This window comes from Carassius carassius, chromosome 6, assembly GCF_963082965.1.
Source record: "Carassius carassius chromosome 6, fCarCar2.1, whole genome shotgun sequence".
NCBI lineage: Eukaryota > Metazoa > Chordata > Actinopteri > Cypriniformes > Cyprinidae > Carassius > Carassius carassius.
The window spans coordinates 35,190,243-35,217,000 of record NC_081760.1 but is presented as its reverse complement, the minus strand read 5'-3'; the positions used below and the strand labels follow the sequence as shown (position 1 = coordinate 35,217,000).

Below are 26,758 nucleotides of genomic sequence, written 5' to 3'. Positions count from 1 at the left end.
TGAGCCATAGCACACAAAACATTCAATGATTAAATCCTGCTTTCAGGATTTCAGGAATTCAGTCAATCCCTGTTTGCAATGATCTGGTATGATCCATAAGACAGAGCCAAGGAAATTGCTATCTTGAGGTTTGTATCTTATAGGTTTAATCCCTACAATGAGTTTACGTGACATATGCCACTCTCTCAGGGCTACGCGACACCTTAGGCCGACCAGCAGGCCCATCTGAGACCACCGGGTGAAGCAGTCTCATTCTCAAAGCAACTGACTCATTACAGACTATGCAGTTGCCCGTAGGCACCTGCAATGTAAATGCACCGTTTCCTAACAAAGAAAGCCAAGCATCAGGTTGGTGTCTCATTTTGTTTATAAATGTTCCATTAGCTTGCAATTCACTTTGCATAATTCCAATACAAGTTAAAGGAAAGTTCTTCACAATTCATATCAGTTGACTTTGTACAGAACAAGGTGTCTTTTTTTTTTGCCTAGGTTGCTACAGTTCGTATCTAATTTGGTTTGACAGACTACATGGATTTTGTGTCTGATGTATTTATTTACATTAAGTAATTTTCTTGTCTGCAAACAAAGAGTAGAAAGTGTCTAACGTTATTTTAAATTAGGGGGAAAAAATGTCAGTATACCAAATTCATTGTTCTTGCTTGAATTATTGGTTGAATGATTGCAGCAAATCTGAAAATCTTTACGACAGCATGAACTTTGTGTTGTTATCAAGAGAATAAATTAGTATGCAAGCCATAAACGGCATATAATCATATTTGCGCGTCCCCGCAAGCTTGCTGGATTTTTTCACTGCCGAATGCCCTTATTCAAACTCTTTTATATACCACAGCCTCTCTTATCTTTGTATGACACTCTCGTCTCTAAACAGTCAGCGACCTTTGCGTATACGCAAAAAAATGAGAGCGATAGGGAAAGATAAAAAAAAAAAGAGTTTGAGAAAGAGAGACAAAAAACACTCCTCTGCGTAGCTGCTTGTGTTTTTGTCTGTGTAGCAAGGCCTACTTCTTCCAGAGAGAGAGGGAAAAAAGCTGAGATTGTGAAAAGAAAACACTGACAGACTAACGTTATGCCCAGAATCTGTGCTTAAATGGTCTGTTACTCTATATTACACCACACAGGCGAGTCCCATCAAAATTAAGTGTCCTATAGCACTTAAGATTATCATAAAATTTCCGCTCCCGGTTTTTTTTTAAGATTTAAAGATTTTTGTTTATATGGTTGCCCTTTATTCCAGTCACTGCTAAGAAATATTTTACCCATCTCACTGAATAACAGTAAAACAGGCTTAACTGTTACTCAAGAGTAAACTTTTCTATTTTACGTAACACTGAAACATAAGGTAACGAAGCAAATTTAGTGACAATAACGACAAAAAAAGGTTCTTTGTAAACAGGGTTACAAAAAAATACCATACCTCTGGCCTCTGTTCTTTTAAGATGATCGTGTTTTATTTTTTTTCCATTGCTTTCTTTTTTTTTTTAGAAACAATAACCTATATTATATCCTTAATCGCCTGAGATTACGGACCTGTAAACCTCTAACGGTTTTTATATATATTTTTTTTTAAATCGCGTTTGCGGGCGCTCGAGCTCCTTCTCTGGCGCGAGACAGAAAAAAGGCTGCGAGAGGAGAGAAGCAGACACTCGCGCGGATGACGCGAGAGAGACGAACAATCTGACATCAACTAGGGAAGTTTTGAAAGAAATATTTTTCACAAAATATAATTAAACTTGTATGAAAACAGATTCACAACAGACGAAAAAAGAGCATTTATTTTCATCCTATAGCCTATAAAAATGCCAAATCTATTCATAATTTGCACATTTCTTGAATATTTTATTTTTACTATTTATTTATTTTTAGTTCTAATGTACAAAAATGAAAAAAACGAAATCGAATATATCAAATAAATATTTCCAGGAACTGGAAACCAGCCGAATAGCGTACCATTTTAGATCATTTAATAACTGAAACATCAAAATACGCTAGTAAAATATTTTTTCAAACAATATTTAGGCCTACGTGCGCCTTGGGCATCCTTCCATATTTTATCTCGCTATGAACCGAATTTATGAACCAATTTCTTCTGCTTCTTAAATCTCAAGATCTGCCAAATTGGGTTGACTATGAGCTCAGGGCTTTTTTTACACCGTCATATTTTAAACAATATCTTTGTCGAATTTAGGCTATTACTATTACTATTAAACTATTTCATGTTTAAATAACCATCTTTCAAAATCTTCTACAAACCTTATCCATTCATAATGACAACCAATTCAAACACAGCCTATAATCATGAATCATTAATCTACGATCTAATAGGTCGGTCTGCTAATGATAATTTGTCTCTCATGTAGACTAAATAACGTGCATAAATATAGTGCTGTAGCTGTAAAATATTAAAATGTTTAATTACGCCTATATGCATTATGCACTTAGAAAGCAATCATCTTGTGGATCCCAAGCTAAGGTTTTTAACCAAAACATGTAACCTGAGGATCAAATAAATTAAAATGATTTTTACTTACAAATCAGAGACGGAGCACGGCGGTGCTATGTGTGGAATTAATACAGTTTTATACACAGACGCGTTTCCAAGATGCATCTGTGTAATTTACATGTTTTCAGCTCCACGCGTATTCCTAATGCACATGCTTTTGTGTCAGAATTCTAACAAAAAGACTTTAATAATTTTTTTATTCATTACAGAATTACATATCACAAAGAAATTTTGTTTTTCTTTAAAAAAAAAAAGTTAGTTGACATTTGAAAAAGATAACCTGCACAAGGCGAATCACAACATATTTTCTTCCAACTAAGTTAGTCAATCCCCTAAAATTCAGCTACCACACACTAAATTCGATATTATTATGAATATAAACATTTTGATGTGATTTGGATACCGTATCCGTTTGTTAAGGTGTCAGTCTGTCTATTAGCTACATGAGCCTAGCTGTAAGAAAAACACTCTTGATTTCTATTTAGAGACTCCTGTTAAATACTGTTACGAAAGTAGAAACATTCATCTTATGAATGGGGGTGTTTCCGTCCGCGGGAACGTGTCTGTAGATCAGAGAACTGGGCTGGATGGGTGAGATCAATCAGCAGACTGATGAAGTGTAAACTGGAGAAAATGCCGAGACTAGCACGGCGTGACACCACAGCATCGCTTACACAGCGACTAAATACAACCGCTCCGACTGTCCAAGAACACTAAATATTGATACTGCCTACTGTGAGAGCACTGCACTCTCCCCTCTGAGTCTGTGTGTGTGTGTGTGTGTGCGTGAGAGAGAGAGAGAGAGAGAGAGAGAGAGAGAGAGAGAGAGAGAGAGAGAATGAGAGAGATCTCTATTTGTGGAGGCCTTAAAGGTGAATGATTCATAAAGCAGCATTGCTTGCATATTATTAAAAAGCAAAGAGTTTTGATAGGGTCAGCCATAGTATGCAAAAGTGCATTTCTAATAAAAATAAATAAATAAAGATAAACAAATCACAGTAGCCTAAGCAGCGTAGAGTTTACTCCTTTTTTTGTAGTTGTAGTACAGCTTAATAGCCTCAGCTTAATTATTAGGCTAAATTAGCAGATGTCTCTCATTATTTATTTATTTTAATTTAATTTGTACTTTTTTTAAGCTGTTAAAATAAAAAAAAAAATCAAACAGAATGGTATTTACATGATCAAAATTTTCACTGACAATTTGATTAAAAAGAAAACATCTCTATTTGTGAAATACACCATAAGCGATTCTAATAATTTATGTTGTATAGCCTACTAAAAAGACATGAGAAAAATTGTTCTTCAGAAATCGCACACGTTTCTGTGACAGCCCTAGACTGTAAAAAATGGTGTGTTTCTAACATGGATGGGATGATTTAATTCAGTGGCTCTATCAGAAGTCAGCAAGACTGCTGAAAGCTGCATAAGCTTCATTTTACTCACCTTAACAGTCATTAAAAAACTTTAAAGTTCATTCAATTAATTATTGTCCTTAACTCTGTTCAGTGATGGACCAAGGCATCGGTTCTTAAAGGAAAATGCCATCATTTTTCCATATTCCACTATGTTCTTCCCTCAGCTCGAATAAAAATGATGACTATATTTTATATAACTATATGGCTATATACAGTAGCAGCACTTCGACCTCGGTGCAGTATTATCATCACTCCTGATGATGATATTACTGTGCCAAGGTCAAAGTGCTGCGAAGTGCTCTTCCGCCATACATTATAGTCATAATTTTTATCCGATTAGGAAATCGCCACTGTTTATTTAAACTACTACTCATGTAACCATCTTTAAATAGGGAAAATATGAAAGTGTTTGGTAGCTTCTAAATTCATCCCTGTTTGGATCCTAATGAACGAATGGTGCTAAGCTAAACGCTAGCATAGTGGCGCCGCACGCTACAGCGATTGAGAGCACGCACTGAGACGGGAGAGGTACGTATTAACTCGTCTAAGTTGAGGGAAGAACATAGTGGAATATGGAAATACAGAGGTATTTTCCATCCTACTAAAATCACAACATAAAATGCAACCAATATAAATTGTTACAATGTAAATAAGATGCAACTGTGGATGGGACAATGCATCAAAACACAAAACAAATACATCCAAGTGACCAACAAAAAGTAAAAATAAAAGTAAAAATTATTTTTGCATGGCAGAGCCTTATAATTTGTCATTGTCTCATTCACACACAAGACTGATATCCTTCCTCAGTCACTAAGAAGTCAGGTTACTGCATATAGCCCTACATCAAGCGCCAACCTCCCGCTCTCTCTCGTGAGGCCAATAAGGAAGTGACTAAAACTGCAATTCATCGACTGGCCGCTTGAGGCTGGCTGCAAAAGGGAGTCAGTCCAATAGACTCCCCATGTTAAAATGCCCAACTTTACAGCAGGAAAAAACATGTTTACAGCCTGGTTCAAAAAATGATTTTGGTCTAAATACCTAATTTTGCCCTTCATGACAACTGTGAGGGGGGTGAATTTTTTTATAACTCATCCGTTTAAATTATATCAAGACTTAAAGTTCTGCATAATTAAGGGCGTAGCCACTTGAGTGACAGGTGGATTGCCGCTGCTGACACTGCCATCGTGCTCGGTGGGTGCGGCTTCAGCAACTAGCTCCCGTCTTTTTGCCCATTTTTGATTGTCCGGCAGAGTCGCGCGGTGATGCGCTGCCAAGATGGCGACGGCCCGCTCTACACACTTTAGGCTTCAAAAACACACTTCAGGAGACTACGGGTGACGTCACGGACACTACGTCCATGTTTTTATACAGTCTATGATATACATCCAATCACAACCTGTAAACAACTGCATGTAATTATGGTTGATATTTCAGCAGCTCCAGTGCCAAGTGGCAGGTTTAAACTAGAGATGTACTGAGCTCTCCAACACAAACCCCTCCACCCTCGCTTTTATTCTCATTCTTTTCTTTACCTCCACCACTCGGTGAGGCAAGGTGCCAACCCTTCTCGTAAACTGGGCATCGTGCCCTACCCTTTATGTAAATGAGGCACCCACCACCTCCTGTCTCTCTGCCACTCTATCTCTCTTTCCATCTTTCTCGTAAACTCTCTTCTCCCATTTTTTTCTAGTGTTGGCTCTAATTCCCTATTTCTGTCACTCAACTTTTAATTATTCTATCAAACAAACTCGTCTGTCTCACATCTTTCTATGGGAAACCTTCATGCTTCAGTGAATTCACAGATGATATAAACCCTATTTCCTGATCAACCTGTATTATGTCACTATTACACCACACCAAGCACTTCTTCATTATCGCACATTACAAGGCATTTTCATTTGCATTAAGGGTATTTACAGTAATCGTGCAAAGATCAAACTGACAAACATGCACTAAATACCCACAAACACTCACAGTTCAAATGTAGACACAAAACGCACACACTCTCTCATGCACATCCATCTTGCGATATCTTAAGGCAGGGAATCCCAAACTTTTATGTCAGCCAAACCGCTTAGATATAAAATCTTTACTTGACATAACCCCCGAGATTTTAAGTTAATATTTCAATAATTTAACAACCAACAGACACTGTTACTTCCAGCTAAAATACAAGTCGTCTACCTATAATATTGCTTTCTCCAGTGAAATAGTAATCTCATCTGAATCAGGAGAGAAATATGAACATATCAAGCACCGTTTACAAGAGAAAAGAGTTCAGAATTGTTCTAAACAAATACATTGGTGCACCTGCTGTGAGAAAACAACAGGTGATAAACTTTTGAACTGGTATTTTGGCCAGAAGCAATGGTTAAAATGCCTTAATGATGGATTTGTTTCTTACAAACACGCTGCTTTTCACTTCAGAGGACGTTAACTGATGGACTGGAGTGGTGTGGATTACTTGTGGATTATTGTAATATTTTTATCAGCTGATTAGACTGTCATTCTGACGGCACCCATTCACTGCATTTCCAACTAAAGTGATTCAGTTTTTTTAATTTTGTTTCTGACATATTGGTCTTATATCTTTCACTTGGATGTTTATAAGCTGTACTAAGTAAATACAGCTGGATAAAATAAAAACTTCATTTCAGGCTGCAAATCAACAAAATGTGATTATTTTAAAGGGGGATGATTCCTTTCTATACCCACTGTATATTTCGGATGGCCTGAGGGTGAGTACATTTTCATTTCTATGTAAATTATTCATTGAAGGGTCTTAGGTTATTAAAAAAAATAAAAAAAAATAAAAAAATAACCTAACACTGAAAGGTACAACAAATATTTGTTGTCTTATCTCCTCTTTCAAACGTTCAAACTTTGAAGCTACTAACATCCTAGCCAGATCCTCAAGCTTTTATTCTGGTGTAATATTTCTTGAAAAGGTGTAAACTGTCCACAAAAAATATCTCCAATTATGCAAGTTTGTGAAAAGCAGCACAGTGAACCGAGGTGCTCTGAAATTCCTATATATATATTTATTACAGACCAAAAGTTTGGAAACATTACTATTTTTAATGTTTTTCAAAGAAGTTTCTTCTGTTCATCAAGCCTGCATTTATTTGATCAAAAATACAGAAAAAATAGAAATATTGTGAAATATTATTACAACTTAAAATAATTGTTTTTAAATTTATTGTACTTTAAATTAATCATTTATTTCTGTGATGCAAAGCTGAAATCATTTTAATCATTTTAGGATCATTATCACATGATCCTTTAGAAATCATTCTAATATGATGATTCATTATCAAAGTTGGAAACAGTTCTGCTGCTTAATATTTTTTCAGAACATGTGATACTTTTTTAGGATACTTTGATGAATAAAGAGTAAAAAAAAAAAAAAAAAAAAAAAAAAAAAGAAGCTATGTTTTTAAAATATAAATATTTTGTAATAACAATATACACTACTGGTCAGTAATTTGGGGTCAGTAATTTGTTTTCTTTCTTTCTTTTTTAAAAATAAAATCAGTACTTTTATTCAGCAAGGATGTGTTAAATTGATAAAAAGTGATAATAAAGAAAATATATTATTAGAATATATATTATTAGAATTTTTTTTTATTTTGAATAAATGAAGTTCTTTTTAACCTTTTATTCATCAAAAATATTAGACAGCAGAACTGTTTCCAACACTCATAATAAATCAGAATATTAGAATGATTTCTAAATGATCATGTGATAGACTGGATGTTACATGTGACACTGAAGGCTGGAGTAATGATGCTGAAAACTCAGCTTTGCATCACAGGAATAAATTATTTTTTAAAAGTATATTCAAATAGAAAACTATTATTTTAAGTTATAATAATATTTCACAATATTACAGTTTTTTCTGTATCTTTGATCAAATAAATGCAGGCTTGATGAGCAGAAGAAACTTCTTTCAAAAACATAAAAAATAGTAATGTTTCCAAACTTTTGGTCTGTACTGTACTGTATATATATATATATATATATATATATATATATATATATATATATATACTGTATATATACCTGTGTGTGTGTGTGTGTATATATATATATGAAAATTCAGCTTTGCATCAGAAATAAATGACATTTTAAATTATATTCAAATAGAATTTATTTATTTTTTTAAATGTAATAACATTTCACATTATTAGTGTTTTTACAGCATTTTTTGATTAAATAAAATGCAGACTTGGTGAGCAGAAGAGACTTAAACACACCTTAAACTTTTTAACATTAATGTATAAAAAAACCTGACACTTTGATTGCTGCATGACATTACAAGTTCATAATATTTTTTCTGTTTCGTTTCTGACAGTAAACTCTCTCTTTCTGTCAGCATTTGTCTCATCTGTCAGTTGCTTTCTCTCATTAAGAGCTGTCCAGCATTAGTTCTGTCAGTTCAGGACAGGTGCAGTGGTAATGAGAGGGTATCTGCATGCACTGAGGGCTTTCCCATTATAGTAAGCTTAACCAGGGGGAGGGAATGTGTGTGTGTGTGTGTGTGTGTGTGTGTGTGTGTGTTGTGTTTGAGTGTGTGTGCCCATACTGCAGCTGGGGTAAGAATGTGTGTGTTTAAGTGAGAGGGGGAAAGTGTTATTTGTGTGGCAGTATCTTTGCAAGTGCATTAGCTTTCTACACATAATAAAGTTATTATTCAAGCATTTTATTTTGCTTGTCTTACACTGCCTGCCAGGGAACAAAAAATAGTGTGTGTGTGTGTGTGTGTGTGTGTATTTGCAGTTCTTCTTATTCTCAAGACAAGCATCATCAGCTTCCTATGGCTGTACTATGTGCCACACTGTGGGTGGTTGCTAAACTCATCTGGATGATTTCTAGTAAAATAACCCTGTTTCTGTAATACTGTACTCCATAGATATGGCTCAGGTTCATCCACTTAATTCAAATCTGATATTGTTTTATCCATTTTATCATTCACTGGTTTAAATTCCAATCATTAAGAAAAAGTAGCATGATAGTATCTCCTGGTATGTCTGTGTTACAAACGAGTTAGACAATGAAATTTAATATAGGCTTGTTGAAAAAGCATGAGAAAGGGTAATCAGCAGAAGCACTAATTAGGTAAAAAGTTTACACAAAGTAAAGAGTAAGCTACAAAGAGATTTATAGGAATACACAGAAACACAGATCAAATGTAAGCATTTTAAAAGATGTTCAGAGTTATTTTACAGCACTGCTTTTTCTTCCATCTTGTCTTTAGACCCAGAGTTTCTCTCCAGAGCGCAGAGATATAAATCCAGTGCACACACTCACAAAAACATAAATAAAAAGAGTTGGCCGGCTCAGGAATAATTATGATGCTTCTTGATTTTTCATACTGCCAGGAGGTTTCGCATTTATGCTGCATACATACACAAATACAGCAGATTTAAAGCTGGTCTGAACTGCACTGAAAAACAAAATAATTTAGAAATGTTTTTCTTTTAGAAACTGCAAGCAAATTTCATAATTACATAAGAAACATTAAGTTACAAACCCAATTAAACATGATATTTGTAGTAGAAAAACTGAACTGAATAGTACTTTCTATTTAACCTTACTCCAATAATCTATATTTCAAATATATTGTTTTAGGTGTGTAAGTGCAAGACTTGGAATGGAAATATGAGAGAAAAGTGAAATTGAGAAAGGGAGGAACCTTAGTCTCTCTGGACATAAGAAAAATGCTAGCTTGGTGAGAGCAACTCGACATTGGTTCACCAGAACACAACCCTTCCATAATAAACTTAAAGGAATGGTTCACTAGAAAACAATTCCATGTCATTCCAAACCACATCTTCAGTGGAAGGCATTGTATACTAAAGAGATTTTTCAGTATGTCTTTTTGATTTTTTTTTTGTTTGAAAGAAAAAATATCATACATTTTATAAATCATTCAGATAAGTAAATGATGAAAGAATCTTAATTTGCAGGTGAATTTTTTCCATTAAAGATCTGCTCTAGAAGCTCACAGCACAATTTGTCTGGTCGAATAACAGAGAAGTTACCCAAGGGCCTGATCCGGTTTCTTCCGTTGAGCTCTTTGTGGGATTTCACCGTGTACATTCACAGCACTTCGAGTTCCAGTGCAAAAAAAATCAGCAACTGTACAACGACTTCTTTAAATCCTTATGGGGTGTGGGCGGCAATGGACGCATGCCAGAGGACAAAATTTGGGAGTAAAAATTACACGACGCCCTGTCCTGGCCCCTTAACAGGCTGTACGAAACGCACAGTGTTGTGCTTCTGAGTTCCTGTCTCGCTAAGATAAGATGAACAAAATACCTAAACCCTGCAAGGTGCATTTTAAGAGCATGACACATTGATCAAACGGATAATATCTGGCAACCGTACAATTCAGATGCATTCCAAAGGACTGCGACCACAGAGAAGACAAGTGAGGGACGTCAAGCACAATGCACAAAGTTCCTGAGATCCCAAGACAGAACTTGGCAATCTGATGAGCCTCTAAGTGGGATAATATAGTTAACATTCCTTTGCATCCCCTTAAGAAATCCAATATGTGCATATCAATGCTTCTACCCGAAGCCTTACCTCTCAGATACAATGAAAGAAAACACTCACACTACCCAGCTAGTGTAATTAGGGCTGGAAATCAAGATTTAAAAAAAACACTAGAACAGACTGATTAATGTCTGCCGATGTGCACTGAACACTGTACTGAAATACTGCTACTGAGGCCCTATTTACACTAGTGAGTTTTCATTTTAAAGTGGTCACTGGATACCTATTTTGCACAAGTTGATATGATTCTTTAGGGTCTTAATTAAAAGTCTATAACATACTTTGGTTAAAATTTCTCAATGGTAGTGTAAAAAAAACCTTTTTAAACCTGTCAAAATCAGCTCTGTTTTCAGCACGCTGTTCCTAGTCCATGTTGCTTTAAATGCTAATGAGCTCTGCTGACCCCGCCCCTCTCTTCAGTGTAGTGATGAGCAGTCTGTGAACTTCAGATGTGTTACTGAAATCTCTTTCGTGCTGTCTCACACTCGAATGGCTTAAAACACTTTCATGTTTAAACTGACAAGGCTCAAAACACGTGAAAATGATAAACTTTCTTGAGGAAGCAGCACTAGCCCGATCATTCAGATAGGTGATTAGTTAAACACTGGAGCGTCCTGTTAACCTCAGGTAACATTAAGCATATTGTATTCGCAGGTGAACATAAAATACCAATACTGATGAACAAGCCAGTCCAATGCAGATTTTTAGGAACAATTTATAAAACAAGATAAGCAATGTAATATAATTATGAATTTTCTACAAATGTTGAATTCACATTTACTTGTGGCTTACAAATATTTAATAGCCAATTACCCCATGAAAAACAACACCATCCATATGCAGTCTATGGCTGCATCTCATTTCGGAGGCTGTGTCCTCCAGAGGTCGCATTTGAAGGCTGCATACGTCATTAATTCTTATTTAACAAAAGTAACCATAATAAAATTGACTGTAACTCCTTGTGAGGTTTAAAATACTAATAATTTATTTTTTACTTTGCAATTTAATGGTTACTTTTCTTAAATGAGACTTACCCGATGACGTTTGCAGCCTTAAAATGCGTCCTCCGGAGGATGCAGCCTCCGAAATGAGACGCAGCCAGTCCACCAATCAGAGAAGCCACTGTTACCATGGAAACAAAAAATGCAAAAAAATAAAATATGACCATCCACTCGGTTCACCATCAAATGGCTAATTTGTATATTTCACAATCTACTCAATACAATATACCATTAATAAAATATACTTCTTATTGAAGACTACAAGTCCACAGGTTTATGTTATTGAATTTTTTATTCACTTACAGTTTTTGACTTCCTTTTGCATTTCAAAAATAATTTATTTTACTTCAAATCATCACAGTCATCTCAGAGCTTGTTGGATTGGTTCAGTTTATAGCTAAAGGACTTGATCCCAATGGTGAAAAATACTTCAGAAAACAAGGTGTCTGAAAAAGCATCCGGTTACTGTCTCAATTATTGGTTACTGCATGTTTTAAACCCAAATTAATTATCAGGTCTTTTTATTGTGCACTGTGCATTCTCTAAAAGTGGCCCCTGAGCTGTGTAACCTGAGCACAGAGTCTGTACACAGAGAATAACAAGTGCTTCCAATGGAGGAGATAAGGGCATGTTAACATAATAAAAGGAAAAAAGCTGGCCTCCAAAAGCTCCTTGTCGTACAGGTAAACTAGCACTATGTTAATGATAATGCTCAAGTTCAGTATGTGTTCTTGCTTGTAGACTTACTCTGTAACATCTTTTACTGATCCCAGAACATCCCTCCACCAATATCCTGTGTTCTCTTTCTATTACGAAAAGCTTATGAATCAATTGATACAACACCAGCTGTAATGAGCTGATGACATCATCACGAACTCCTCTGCGAATTATAAAATGCTCATAAAACTCGCCTCCTTGACGGCTGGCTCAAGAGTAACGATAAGCATTGTCAAGCACTGCCAGATATTGAGCTCATTTAGTTATTCTCCGAGAGTATGCAAGCAGACGCGGCAAAAGTGCTAACCCGAACATGACCCAGTTCCTTAGACTGAGCCTGCATTCAATGCCAAGATCACGATTACATCCCTGCCAAAACATTTTGAGCGAGCCTTTAAATACTGCCCTTTTCCTTTCCTATGGTGGGCGGCATTGGTGAAAGGCTGGCATAACTCAGAGGACTGACTGTGCTATGCCTTCAGGTTAAGGTCTGGATTTTACCACCTCAGTGAAAGCCAGTCTAAACACACATATCACAGGAGTGAGGCTGGAAGCTGGCAGCGTGCCACGCGGCCTAAGTCACACCACTGCTACGGACCTGATTCACTGAGGCTAGATGACTGAATGAAAAGACACTGGGAAGCCCGAGGCATTTGATAGCTGCAGAGACTGATATTTCAATATAATTTCTCAGAAGCAGCAAACAGAACTGCAAAAGTAATGGCTGTTTTCAAACAGGTTTCCTTAACTTTCCCCCTGTGTGCCATTGGTCAAACAAACAAGTAGTCCCACCCACAACTTATGCCATGGTTATGGCAGCATTTTCCCCATTAATTTTTTCCATTAAGATTTTAAATCACCTTCGTTTGGAGATGAACCGAACTAGCTGGAGAACTAAACTCCTACAAGGTGAATTACAAATGTATATTTAGAAAAAAAAAAAAGAACTACAATCCCCATAATCCAATTAAAAACAATGGAGAAATATAAAATTATTGATAAGATGTTGATTGTGGATATAGAAACAATATATTTTTTGTTATTATTTAAGTTGTTTGACTTGTCACAGTTCTCTGATTGGTAGAGGTTTTTCTGGGGAATCATGGGTAATGTAGTTTTCATTAAGAATTTCACTGTTGTGATTTTTCTAAACAATCAAATAAAATAACGCAGGCTGATGGGTTTAACAAAAGCATGATTTACAACCTTGTAACTCACGTTTGCTCTGTCTCTAAAGATTTACAAGTTATTGTTAAAAATATCAAATAATATTATTAACTGTGGCACTCCACTGATTGAGTCGATGTTGGGTCAGTCTCAGTCAGGCCACTTAAACAAACAGAATGCTTGTGGCACAGAAATAGCACACTGAACCTTTAAAATGCCATATACTGTACTTGCATTTTAAAATTTGAATTGCACTACCTACAACATTTGAAAGAATTGCAGTTCTTTCCAATTTTGTTAATTGCTCTTTTGCTTTATGAGTTTAGATGGGCAATAAGACTGACAGTAGTCATCTGTTTATAGATGTGCTTTGATTAGCTCACTTACATAAACAGATATCACAATTCATCATTTTAATTGGCATAACGTGTAGTAGTTTACCAACAAATCTGGTTCGAGTTGCCTGCAGAGATTTGCCTGCTGTGCTGACACTGTGCTTTGACGAATCATGAATCCTTTACCTCCAAAGGGAACAAGAAAGAAGAAAATAAACAGCTGCGCATTATTTGCAAACTGTGGAAATCAAATGCAATTGTACTTTGTGTCTGCACATTTTGGCATACATTTAGAGACACTGACAGAAATTTTGCTCAGTTGCCAAGAGGCGTCTCCACACATCTCAGTATGTTTGTGAACTTCACAGCAAATGAGATTTATGAATATGCACACAGTGAGAAAAAAAACAGCCTCGCTGTCTACATAGGGAGCTCCCTTCTAAGGCACCATCCTCATTCACTGATTTGGAATGCTCTACATATAAAAGAACTCTCAAATGTGACTCACAAATGATTTCATCAGTGTTGGACATTAGCATATCACTAAGCTTATGGTGCAACACTGCTATACATAAAAATGCACGGAATACAAATTATTAAAACAACTAAATTATCAATATTTTTGTATTGAATTAATTAACAAAATGTTTTAAAGATGTGGTCACTGTTTCCTTAATTTCACCAAATGTAGGTACACTATCTTGGAAGTGTTTGATGCCTGAAAATACTGGCTAATTAGACAACTCCTTAGGCTTCGGAACAGAACAAGTTTAAAAAAAACAGTCACCACTTCTGCTGCACCCATTTATAACACCCCACAACAAAACAAACATCTGTTTAACAAAGGGGGATTACGGGAGACTGCTTTTTTCTCTACCTTGCTCTTATTTAACATTCACCCTGGTCTCATGCCTGTTTAAATTACAAAGCTTGATTAGTTTTATGTGCACAAACTGTACGAATGTGCTGCATCTCTCTCCATCCCTGGACCACTGCCATCCATTCTTCTTCAGCGGTCCGCAAGTCAATAAACATCACCTCCTTCACGCCTTTAAAAACCACCGTCCCTCCCTGAACTCGTTTTAAAACCGCTGTCACTCTCTCAAATCAAGATCCACCATTCCTCCTGTTTCCCCACATTCCTCCCTAAATCCACAGAGTGACGGTGACACTGACATATAAGCAAAAGTATAAGCAATGCTAGCCTTAGAAAGCATGACGATAATGCAATAATGAGTGAAAAATATGAGAGACAGACAACACAGAAGTAGTGAGAAAACGAAAACTAGTAAATTTTAACAAAAATGACTAAATTGAAGAAGTAATAATAATTTAAGAAGTAGGCTACTGTATAAAACACTGATGATGAGAATTAATTAGTAATTGAGAGAGCTGTATGTGTGTATGTGTGTTTAGAAGGGGTAATGTATTTCATTTGAGGTTAGGAGTTGCACATGTTCTTGCATTCCACAAACATGATGCTTAGTTTAAGGCGGAGGACGTGTGTGCATATTACACATCTGCAATGGTTTACTGTAATGTGTGTTGACTTTAAAAGTTAATCTCAGATTGACCACATATGGCCATAATTATCTGCCATTACAGGCAATTTCGATGATAAGCATCATAAATAATAGTCTGTTCAGATTAGATATCGCAATCAATTAATTGCTAATAGATCAGAGCCAGATTACAAGACACAACTTGGTCAGACAACATATGCTAGCAGCACCACATTTCTCACACGCTGACCACTGTAAAATTGTGTTGACAAGAGATATTCGCTATTAATGAGCCACTGTTGTGAATGCATGAAAGCATGAGGTTATAGAGGCTCTGTTACAAACCCTAGCAAGAGACCTATGTAGACAGGATTTTAGATTTTGGGCTTTTACCATTCTTTAATTTTTTAAGAAATTAAGGGTGCATTAAATTGATCAAAAGGGACAGTATTAGTGTTTTCACTATATTTTTGATCGATTAAATGCAGACTTGGTGTGCAAAATAGACTTCGTTCAAAAACATAAATCCTTACTAACTTTGGAATGCTATAGTGTATTTCTTTAACAGAACCAAAAATGCAAGTTCAATGAAATAAACACTTTGTTTATGAATAATGTCCAAGCAACAGAAATCAGGATTTTAAATATACTGTATACCATAAAGGACAACTATAAAATAATAATAATTTAAAAAAAAAATTCAACACACTAACACTATATTCTTATGGAAACACAATTTTTCACAAGGAGTGCTGTTTGTATGAAGCATAGTGTTGCGGAATCCCAAATCACTCACTCATGAGACTACATTTCAGTTAGCATGCTGTCTTAGAAGGCAGCTAGCTGCCTATGTAGGTAGGTAGTAAGGGAGCTCAAACTTTGGAACAAAGCCATGCATTTTATTAGACATTTCAAATGACCTGTAGACATGAATAAAATAAACATCTGTGCAAATAAAACAACCGTAGTGTAAAATACTATTTTGTTTGTTTGTTGATGGATTGACAGACTGTAATCAATTCATACATCTTGCGATACCACATCGAGTGCCTCTAAATGGCAAGAGCCCGGAGCATGTGTGTCAACAGTCGCTCCAGTGGAATGTTTGCATAAATGACAGAAAAGACTAATTGCTCTATTTTTCCCAAGATCGCAGTGCTCATGGGAATCACAGCTCAGCGTTCATAGCAAAGTAATGCAAAATTCTGCATGACTTTGGGAATATCTGTGCATTGAGTGTTATATATATATATACACAACCCGAATTCTGGAAAAGTTGGGACGTTTTTTAAATTTTAATAAAATTAACACTAAAGGAATTTCAAATCACATGAGCCAATATTTTATTCACAATAGAACATAGATAACGTAGCAAATGTTTAAACTGAAAAATTTTACACTTTTATCCACTTAATTAGCTCATTTAAAATTGAATGCCTGCTACAGGTCCCTTCCAGCATGTTATCAGCGTTCAGTTCAAAAGCCAGCATCTCTGATGGTATGGGGGTGCATAAGTGCATACGGTATGGGCAGCTTGCATGTTTTGGAAGGCTCTGTGAATGCTGAAAGGTATATAAAGGTTTTAGAGCAACATATGCTTCCCTCCAAACAACGTCTATTTCAGGGAAGGCCTTGTTTATTTCAGCAGGACAATGCAAAACCACATACTGCAGCTATAACAACAGCATGGCTTCGTCGTAGAAGAGTCCGGGTGCTAACCTGGCCTGCCTGCAGTCCAGATCTTTCACCTATAGAGAACATTTGGCGCATCATTAAACGAAAAATACGTCAAAGACGACCACGAACTCTTCAGCAGCTGGAAATCTATATAAGGCAAGAATGGGACCAAATTCCAACAGCAAAACTCCAGCAACTCATAGCCTCAATGCCCAGGCGTCTTCAAACTGTTTTGAAAAGAAAAGGAGATGCTACAGCATGGTAAACATGCCTCGTCCCAACTATTTTGAGACCTGTAGCAGAAATCAAAATGAGCTCATTTTGTGCATAAAATTGTAAACTTTCTCAGTTTAAACATTTGCTATGTTATCTATGTTCTATTGTGAATAAAATATTGGCTCATGTGATTTGAAAGTCTTTTAGTTTTCATTTTATTAAAATTTAAAAAACGTCCCAACTTTTCCGGAATTCGGGTTGTACATATCTGAATGAAAAAAACATCAATTCCTTAACATTGCAATATATGTTTATTGCTCTTAAAATTACAAAATAAAAGACTGACTAAGAATGCATTACTTTGCACTTGTATAGAGATAGCATTCAATAAAACCTTGAAACCTTGAAAACACATAGCTTACTGAAACAAGCTTACTGAACACATAGGGCCTAGCTTACTGAAAAAAGAAGTTCTTTCAGATGAAAATAACAACAACTTGATGTCTAGCATTCAATTAAAAAGGTCAACCAAAATACTTGTATAGAGCAATTGAAAGAATACAGTATGTAAATGTAAACTTGAGGGCTTTAAGCTAATACAGAGAGTGCTTTTCCAAAAAAAAAAAAAAATTAACAGTGGGAGCCAGCAGCCTGTCATGGAGAAAAAAAATCTCCGAATGCTCCACGTGAAACTTTGGCGTTCCGCCCTTTTTCTATCGTGTCTAATGATTTTGGTTAATATGCACGAGGGGGGGGGGGGGGGGGGGAGAGCAAGACAGCGCTCGTGTAGTTTGAAGACTGTGAGTGCGCGAGCGCACGTGAAACTTTGGTGTTTCGCCCTTTTTCTATCGTGTTTAATGATTTTGATTAATATGCACAAGGGAGAGAGAGAGCAAGAAGCGCTCGTGTTGTTTGAAGACTGTGAGTGCGCGCGCAGCCGGGGCTCTCTCTCGTACGCGCCCTGTCACTGTCACTCACCGATCAAATAAGGCTTTGACAGCCGCCAAAAAAAAGATCAATGCAGAAAAACCCCTGGATTGGTTATATAACGTTGGACAGAATGTTGATCCGGCCATCGCGTATATTCAGCGCACATAAGGTAAACGTTTTGCTAACGTTTTTTAGAGAAATAAAAACAGGTCGACGAATCGATGTGCATATTTTGCGTCGACGTATTTTTTGCGTCGACGTCATCGATGACCTCGACGCGTTGTCCCAGCCCTACTGTGTGCAGCACCAGTGCACTGCTCCACATGATCCATTCCAAAGGCCAAACAACAATATAGGGAGCAACTGAAAGCCACAGCAACAGTGCAAGGAATTCACGTCCATGCGAGTTTTGTAGATGCACACAATGTTAAAAACAAGAAAGGTACTTTATTGGATTCTGCATACTCAATACAGTTTTCAGCACAGACCGCTATACTCAAAATATAACAAGAGTGGCAGAGCTGTGGTCATAGATGCCAACTGACCGCAAACCTACTGAATACACCCGTCACAAACCAACACACAGACAAACAGCTTGTAGGACAGAAATAATCGACCTTGAGTGTTTTAGGCCCATCAGTGCAGCAGGCCTCTTCAGCTACTGTCCCTACTATAAACACTTGCTCTAAACCCTCCATTTATCACCTACACTGAGAGCCACGGGCTCATCAAACCCACTCACACACGTCGTCTTCGTCTGAAAGCCCTTTACAAAGCCCTTTTGTAGCTCTTAGGCTTTCCTTTCTCATTTTGTGGTTAGTTGCCATCCTAAAGACTCACACTGTGATACAAATATTACTGAGGAGCTTCCTGAAAACTTTGAAAGAATAGAATAGAATAGAATAGAAAAAATATAATAAAATCTAATTAAATTTTTAAAAATATAAAGTGTACATGTAAATGCACATGTAAAATTTACAGATATAAAAAACATTATAAAATTGAATGGAATAAAATAAGAAAATTGAATAAAAACGAATGAAAAAAAAATTTTTTAAAGAAACAAAATAAAATGGAAAAAAAATGAATAAAAATATTATATTAAAATGAATTAAAATAAAAAGGAATACTAAAAAATTAAATAAAAAATAAAAATTAGTGCCTTTATTCATTCTATGTTTGAGTCAGTCAAACCATTTTTTTAGAACCTGGATTCAAGGGATGTTTACTCACCCTAAAGTTAAATTATGAACTATAAAGAAAAGGCTTGACCTAGCATAAAAGCAAAATAACATATGCTTGTTCTTGCCTCAATATGACCATGACCTTTCAGTGGAAGTTGGTTATTTCTGGCTAATGAAAGACACTCATTAGTGAATTACAACAGCACTGGGCCAAAATGCCAGTTCTCTTTAAATGAGCAAAAAGAGAGGAGACAAATTCAAAAGTGCGGTCACTGCTTTGAAAGACGCCATTGTTACACAGTTGTACTTAGTGATTATCAGAACATACTGAGTAAAATGTGTTTGGCTTTGTGTGTGCATTCAGTATGTGCATGCTGGTATCCACGATGACTCCAGAACAAATGTGCACGTTAATAAGAGACAATGATGGAGAAAGAAGATGGATAACTATTATCTTGGTGTCCATGAAAGAGCGGAGCGGGCTGTCACCATCTTGGCAGCGCATTGGCGTGCGTTACTCCCGGATCAACAAAAATGAGCAAAAATGCAGGAGCTGGTTGCTGAAGCCATGCACACCAAGCTCGACAGCGGTTTCAGCCGCGGCAATCCACCTGTCACTCAAGTGGCCACGCCCTTAATTATGCAGAACATTAAGGCTTAATATAATTTAAACTTATGAGTTATAAAAAAAATTCTCTTCCCTCACAATTGTCATGAAGAGAAAAATTAGCTACATAGACCAAAATAATTTTTTAACAGGCTATAAACGTTTTTTTTTCTGCTGTAAATTTGGGCATTTTAACATGGGGAGTCCAAGCGGATTGACTCCCTTTTGGAGCCTCTAGCGGCCAGTCGATGAATTGCAGTTTTATTCCCTTCCTTGTTGGCTTCACGACAGAGAGCGGGAGGTTGCCGCTTGATGCCAATACAGAACCTTTTTTAAGAGCGTAACACTTATTCTGCTTTAACAGCTGACATGTTTGTTCTTTCTAGAACCTGAGGTTTCATCGTAGCACTTGAGCTGCGTCTTTAGCTGCCAGCTAAAATACAGCACATGTATTTTCTAAGACGCATTGGTAAGGCAGTGTCTGCCAGAAACTTAAATACAGCAAACAGTTATGCCAGCAGTACTGCAGCAGGGTCATGCTGGGCCATGAGGGAGTAACGCCACTGCACCTTTTTAAAATGATTCATTCATGAGGAATCTGAAGCCGTTAACAATTTGCACCGTCCTCTGATAGAAACTAGACACCTGAACAGAGTTAACTTCACGTTAACTCTCAATGTTGGAGATGTTCACACAGATGCTCTGGTTTGGTTTCTTTGTGTGACGCTGTGGTACATCTGATGATTTATTTGCTTCAGTGGAATCAAAAACACGTTCAGCTGAATGGCGAGCACGTTAAGGAATTAGCCTAGGGGCGCACAAACATTCACAGTCATGCATTTTATTGAGTAAGACATTTTATAGACATTGTTTTTGTAATGTTTTTTGCATATAGAAACAACCTATAATGGAGATCAAATGGTATTCCCCAGGGCTGCTGTCTTGGTCCCAACCTGTTCTCTCCTGCTTTCTGAAAGTATATTCTACATTTCCCACACACTCTCTCCCATTTTAAAGCGTCTCGTTTCACCCATTTCCCTGCCAGGCTGAACAAGACAACTGGAGAAAAGAGTAGTTAATGTGCATGTTTGATGCAATGTCTTCCAGAGGAAAATTCTCAAAAGGATCCTTATTGGAAGAGGAAACTCAATAGGTAGACAATGCAGGAAAAATAGCATTTGTCATTACTGTTAAAATGTATCTGTTTATGAAAGCTGCAAGATCTATCAAGAGTGAAAAGTGAGGCCTGCTAAAAGCAGCACTATCCAGGTGAACCAAACAAGGCTTATCTGAAAACAAATGTAAGAATAATTCTCTGTTTGGTCAAATTCAAATTGCTCAAGCAGTGGGTTATCATTGCTAATCTGAGCCCAACAAATGATGAAAAAACTAAGAATGGAAGATATATTAGATATTAGGATTAATTAATATTCTGTTAACAGTCCAATAGAAATTCCTCCATTTAACTCAACATTAGTGTTAGAACAGTCACCTTTGTGTGTTATTTTGAATAGGGGTCCATTCAAAGTCCAAATTATGCTGTCAAACAAGATAGATATCCTGACCATGATATAGATTTTTTTTTTTTTTTTTTTTTTTTTTTAAGTCTGAGCTGTGGTGGGAAAGACAAGCAAAATAAAAATTTGTGATGGTGCAAGTTAACATGCAATGACTCTATTGCTGACTGACTGGTTTTAACATTTCTTTCTAAATGTATTAAGCCTATGTCTCATTTGCTCTGTCAGTAATATGCAAAAATATTTACATTATTTGACAATACATATATGCCTGAACCTACACACAAAAAAAAAAATGTTTCAAAAGGGGGTTTTCACATTGATGCCATGGAAGGACTTTGGGTTCCTCAAAGAACCTTTCAGTGAATTGTTTTTAAAAGAACCATTTTAATAATCCAAATAAATGTTTTTTCATTATTATTATTATTATTATTATTTGTAGCATATTTTAAACATCACTATTGCTTATTCAGATGATAATGCCCCTGGATCCCCATAATAATAAATATCTGTCTTCAGCCACGAGACATCCTGTTATATCTGAAAATAAACGAACATAGGCCTAAATATGAATACACATATTAAAGTATACTTACTAAACTTTAGGAAATACCATTAAACCCGCAATGTCCTCAAAACTGAGATCCACCCTCGCTGGAAAAAAAAAGAAAAAAGAAAAGAAAAAAAAATTCAAAATACATTATTAATGCTAACCACCTGTCCTGAGATACGTTCAAGGCATTTAGACTCTCCAAACGACATTTGCACCACGGCACATTTGGCAACTCATGCTTAACTTCCATTACGTAGGAAGCTGGAGATCGCCCACCTGTTCGGTCCATTCCAGAAAACCTTTTATCAACGTTAATAATTCATTAGTTATTGTTTACATTTGTTGCTGCGCCTTATGCCTCCTCGTTTATTTAAATAATTAACCGTAATTAAATAAGAAAGACGACTAAACAAACCTCCGGACAAGAGTTAGAGATGGATCTCGGGGGATCGAGAACATCCGCGCTGCTGGAGAGGATGCCATCGACTGCGCGGACACATAGCGCGCACGCGCGCGCGCGCGCCCTCCCCTCTCCCCTGGTCTCCATCTTCTCTGAAGGCACACAAACGTCCCATAAACCGCCAAACCTCACCAAAGTTTTCATTCCACATAAACATGGCCTGCCGCAGGATTTATTCAGCCTGCAATCTGAATCGCATCTAAAGCCACAAGAGACAAAGGAGGGATTCTTTTAACACACGCACTACGTGGCGCGAGTGCAGGTTTGAAGAGTCTGATCACTGCGATCAAAGTCACAGTCGAGCTAATGCCAACACGAGCTGAAAGATTTAAGACGAGGACGCAGTAAATCAGTGTGATGAAGTTTCACTCATAAGCCATGGCCTTTATTGCTCACATGTACACCCTGTTACATTTAAAAATAAATAAAAAGACATCTACGCCATGATTACAAAACAATACAGATGTATAAATGATCAACTCTTGAGACAAAATACTTTACCAAACAAACGGATTCACTATGAAAAAAATAATTTCCACATATGCAAATTATACCAAAAAAGCAGCCTACTTGGGCCTACAAAATATATGAAGAATATATTTCTGAAAGTCATTTAGAGGCCTTTTTCTGAGGCTAAAAGTAGATAGAAAATAAACTTGAATATGGTAAAAATAAAAATTTTAGAAATTTTGCAACTATGGAATTTTGTTTATATATATTTAAAAACTCTTGTTTGCCAAATCAAAGTCAATGAGGTGTAATATTTTTTGACAACAAAGCCATACAACAGAGAACATATCTAAAAAAAAACAAAAAAAAAACACATAATTTGACCTTTTGATGAATGAGCAACAGTTCAGGTCAAGCAGTGTTACTTTAAATATTTGCATTAGTAGCCTATAGTGTAGGCCTATATTAAATATTTTTTTACCTTGAAATATATTTGAAAGGTTTATTTCAAAATGGTTGTACCAGCATGAATAATAATAACAATAAAAATATTTTTCAAGAACTTGCAATGTATTTAAAACTGCATTTATAAAAGTTGTATCCTTTTATCTAGGACATTATTAGCCACTGACCCTACTGTTTACTCTTCACTGCTAACTGGATCACCACCAATTGACCTTTAGGCCGACTGCATACTGCAAAGCAAACAGGCAACTGAAATATACAAACTACTGAATTGACGACTACAGAAACACTACAAAACATTTAAGGAAAAACAAACTAATAGTTTATGACAGCATAAAACTATAATACATTAAAACAGGAATAGGTATAGCCTAATTAGAAATAGACTTGAATGCGCACTACTGAACGAGTGCACTGACTAGGCCACATGATGCAGCCCTGGCAAAGGACTGCAAATAGGCAACACTTTTGATTTTCTTTGGTTTTATTAAATAAAAATGTACACATAGGACTATCCTTTGATGAACGTTTGCCTCTTTAAAAAATAATAGCCTAGGCATACTGCTTTTTAGGCCCTACACAAACTCTTGCCATTTGGGCCTACTTTACATTGGGGAAAAAGACCTAGAGCTTGTCTTTGCTTTAAAAACAAAAACGCAATTTACAAGAAAACAATTATTTTCCACAAAACAAGAGCTGTCGATGCAAAATGAGAGAAGAAGAGATTTATTTTAGACACATCAGTAGACATACTGGATTCAGAGACAGTTTGGCGTGACCCAATCTGCAGTGTGGGGAAAAAAAGAAAGCCCTATTTGCAGCCAAGAAATAGAAGCCAAGACCAAAATCGTCTAAAAATTAAGAAGGAAAGAAATAATTCAAAAAGAGGCAGCATAAATGCATAAGCCTATAGGACATCAGCTATTGAGAATTCAATTACTTACTAATACACCAAAGGAAATTTCTTTTAAAGACCTGTCGAATGTCTGCTACAAGGAATATTTAACAGCCAGAAAGAGCGACTGCCACAAAAGCGGGCCAAACAGCGCGAGGGAGGTTCTCCGAGACGACTCCTGCATGCGGCATGAAGCACAGACAAGCCCCTGTGCGCATTGACGGCACACGACTGCAAATGCAATTTCAATTATTTTTTTTTTAAATAAACGCATCTTTGAAAAACTCAGTTGCTTCTTAAAAAATAATAGGCTTGGCCCTACTCCTTGTGCAAAAAGGCTTCAGGTGTAGGCCGTCAGAGATATAGGATACATATTGGCTATACATCCCAAAACGTAGCCTACATCTGTGTTCAAACAGGCTACATGACTACTAACAGATTAAACACTGCTTAATATTTTAAGCATTATATACGTGGCCAACAATGAAAGCGAGTAAAGGCTTTTTGCCAAGTACATAGACAGTTTAAAAGAAAAATACCTTTAAAGATTGGTGACCGTAAATTTAGTTAGCGGATTAAACCTCGGCCTATAACAGCCTGATGTTATGAAACTTTTCAAGGGAATAATTTAATTTTAAAAGTAATTTTAATTTTGAAAGTAGCCTACTTTTATTACTCCTATTTTGATATTTGTTATGTGTTGCACAAACATTATATTTATGAATAAAAATATCCTATAGGCCAGCGTGCGTATGGTAAGACTATGAAGGGAAAAAAAAGTTCAGAAATTATGAATATATATATATATAATTGAATAGCACATTTTAAGCTGTATACATATACTAGCTTACTGAATAACGTAAAAAAAAATTCTCTCACATCAGAAATAAACTCGTTTTAACACACTCGTTTTGTCCTCCGTCCATTTATCTACAATAAAAAAAAAAACATACTTAACTACTACAGGAGAACAAAACGCATCCCTGAAATGCACATGTAACATCCCACTGAGCAAGCGACGTCTGTGGACGTACAAAACAGGTTGATATCACGTCCGTCCGTCCAGGCCATGATTTGAACGTCCATTGACAGCCAGAATTAGTCGATTCATGACACTGTGAATTTATGTCCAATCTGGCCATAATTTAAACGTCCACTGACAGCCAGAAGTAGTTCAGAAAAGACGTTCATACTGACTATAATCTGGACGTCCGTTGACATCCAGAAACAGTCCATAAATGACATGAATAAAGATGTCCAATCCGGCCATAATCTAAACGTCCACTGACAGCCAGAACTAGTTCAGAAAAGACGTTCATTCTGACTATAATCTGGACGTCCGTTGACATCCAGAAACAGTCCATAAATGACGCAAATAAAGATGTCCAATCCGGCCATAATCTAAACGTCCACAGACAGCCAGAACTAGTTCAGAAAAGACGTTCATACTGACTATAATCTGGACGTCCGTTGACATCCAGAAACAGTCCATAAATGACGCAAATAAAGATGTCCAATCCGGCCATAATCTAAACGTCCACAGACAGCCAGAACTAGTTCAGAAAAGACGTTCATTCTGACTATAATCTGGACGTCCGTTGACATCCAGAAACAGTCCATAAATGACGCCAATAAAGATGTCCAATCCGGCCATAATCTAAACGTCCACAGACAGCCAGAACTAGTTCAGAAAAGACGTTCATTCTGACTATAATCTGGACGTCCGTTGACATCCAGAAACAGTCCATAAATGACGCAAATAAAGATGTCCAATCCGGCCATAATCTAAACGTCCACAGACAGCCAGAACTAGTTCAGAAAAGACGTTCATACTGACTATAATCTGGACGTCCGTTGACATCCAGAAACAGTCCATAAATGACGCAAATAAAGATGTCCAATCTGGCCATAATCTAAACGTCCACTGACAGCCAGAACTAGTTCAGAAAAGACGTTCATACTGGCTATAATCTGGACGTCCGTTGACATCCAGAAACAGTCCATAAATGACGTGAATAAAGATGTCCAATCCGGCCATAATCTAAACGTCCACTGAACAGACGTTCATAGGCTATAATCTGGACGTCCGTTGACAATGTTGAAGATTTTATTATTTAGAAAATAAGCAATTTACTTATAGGCCTACATTTGTACACTATTATTTATTCCCTTTGTGTGTATGACTTTGGTTGACTTTGGTAGCAAAGGCCTGAAAACCAAGGCCTGAGAATGTTATTTCAGTAAAGACACCTGGTACAAAGTCTCACCCAAAAATAATCTAAAGGAGGTGACCATATTTGGAAGGGATGTGGGTATATTATCTGTGAAACCCCACAGAACTGGAGTGTCCTTTCTGCAGGAGGCGCTCGGCTTTGTTTGTTCAAATAAAGTCTAATTGTTTCTGGCATCAAAGATCTCTGAAGTCATTTTGCCAGAAAGATTGATTGAAAGACTGAAACTACAACAAAATCCAGAAACGGTCCATAAATGTGAATAAAGATGTTCAATCTGGCCATAATCTAAACGTCCACTGACAGCCAGAACTAGTTGAGGAAATACGTTCATATGGTTATAATCTGTAC

At 36.6% G+C, this 26,758-nt stretch overlaps 1 protein-coding gene across 12 annotated transcripts in view; it reads right to left on the bottom strand.

The window, feature by feature from the left end:
- LOC132142738 (nuclear factor 1 X-type-like) overlaps positions 1–26,758 on the bottom strand; it is a 112,157-nt gene that overhangs the window by 66,292 nt on the left and 19,107 nt on the right. Inside the window, exon 1 of one of the 12 annotated variants that reach the window (XM_059552846.1) lies at positions 1,436–1,496. The exons of the other annotated variants lie outside the window; for them this stretch is intronic. The gene's annotated coding sequence lies outside the window, so the exon portion shown is untranslated. Of the gene's footprint in view, positions 1–1,435; positions 1,497–26,758 lie in introns of those variants that run through there. 12 annotated transcript variants of the gene reach the window in all.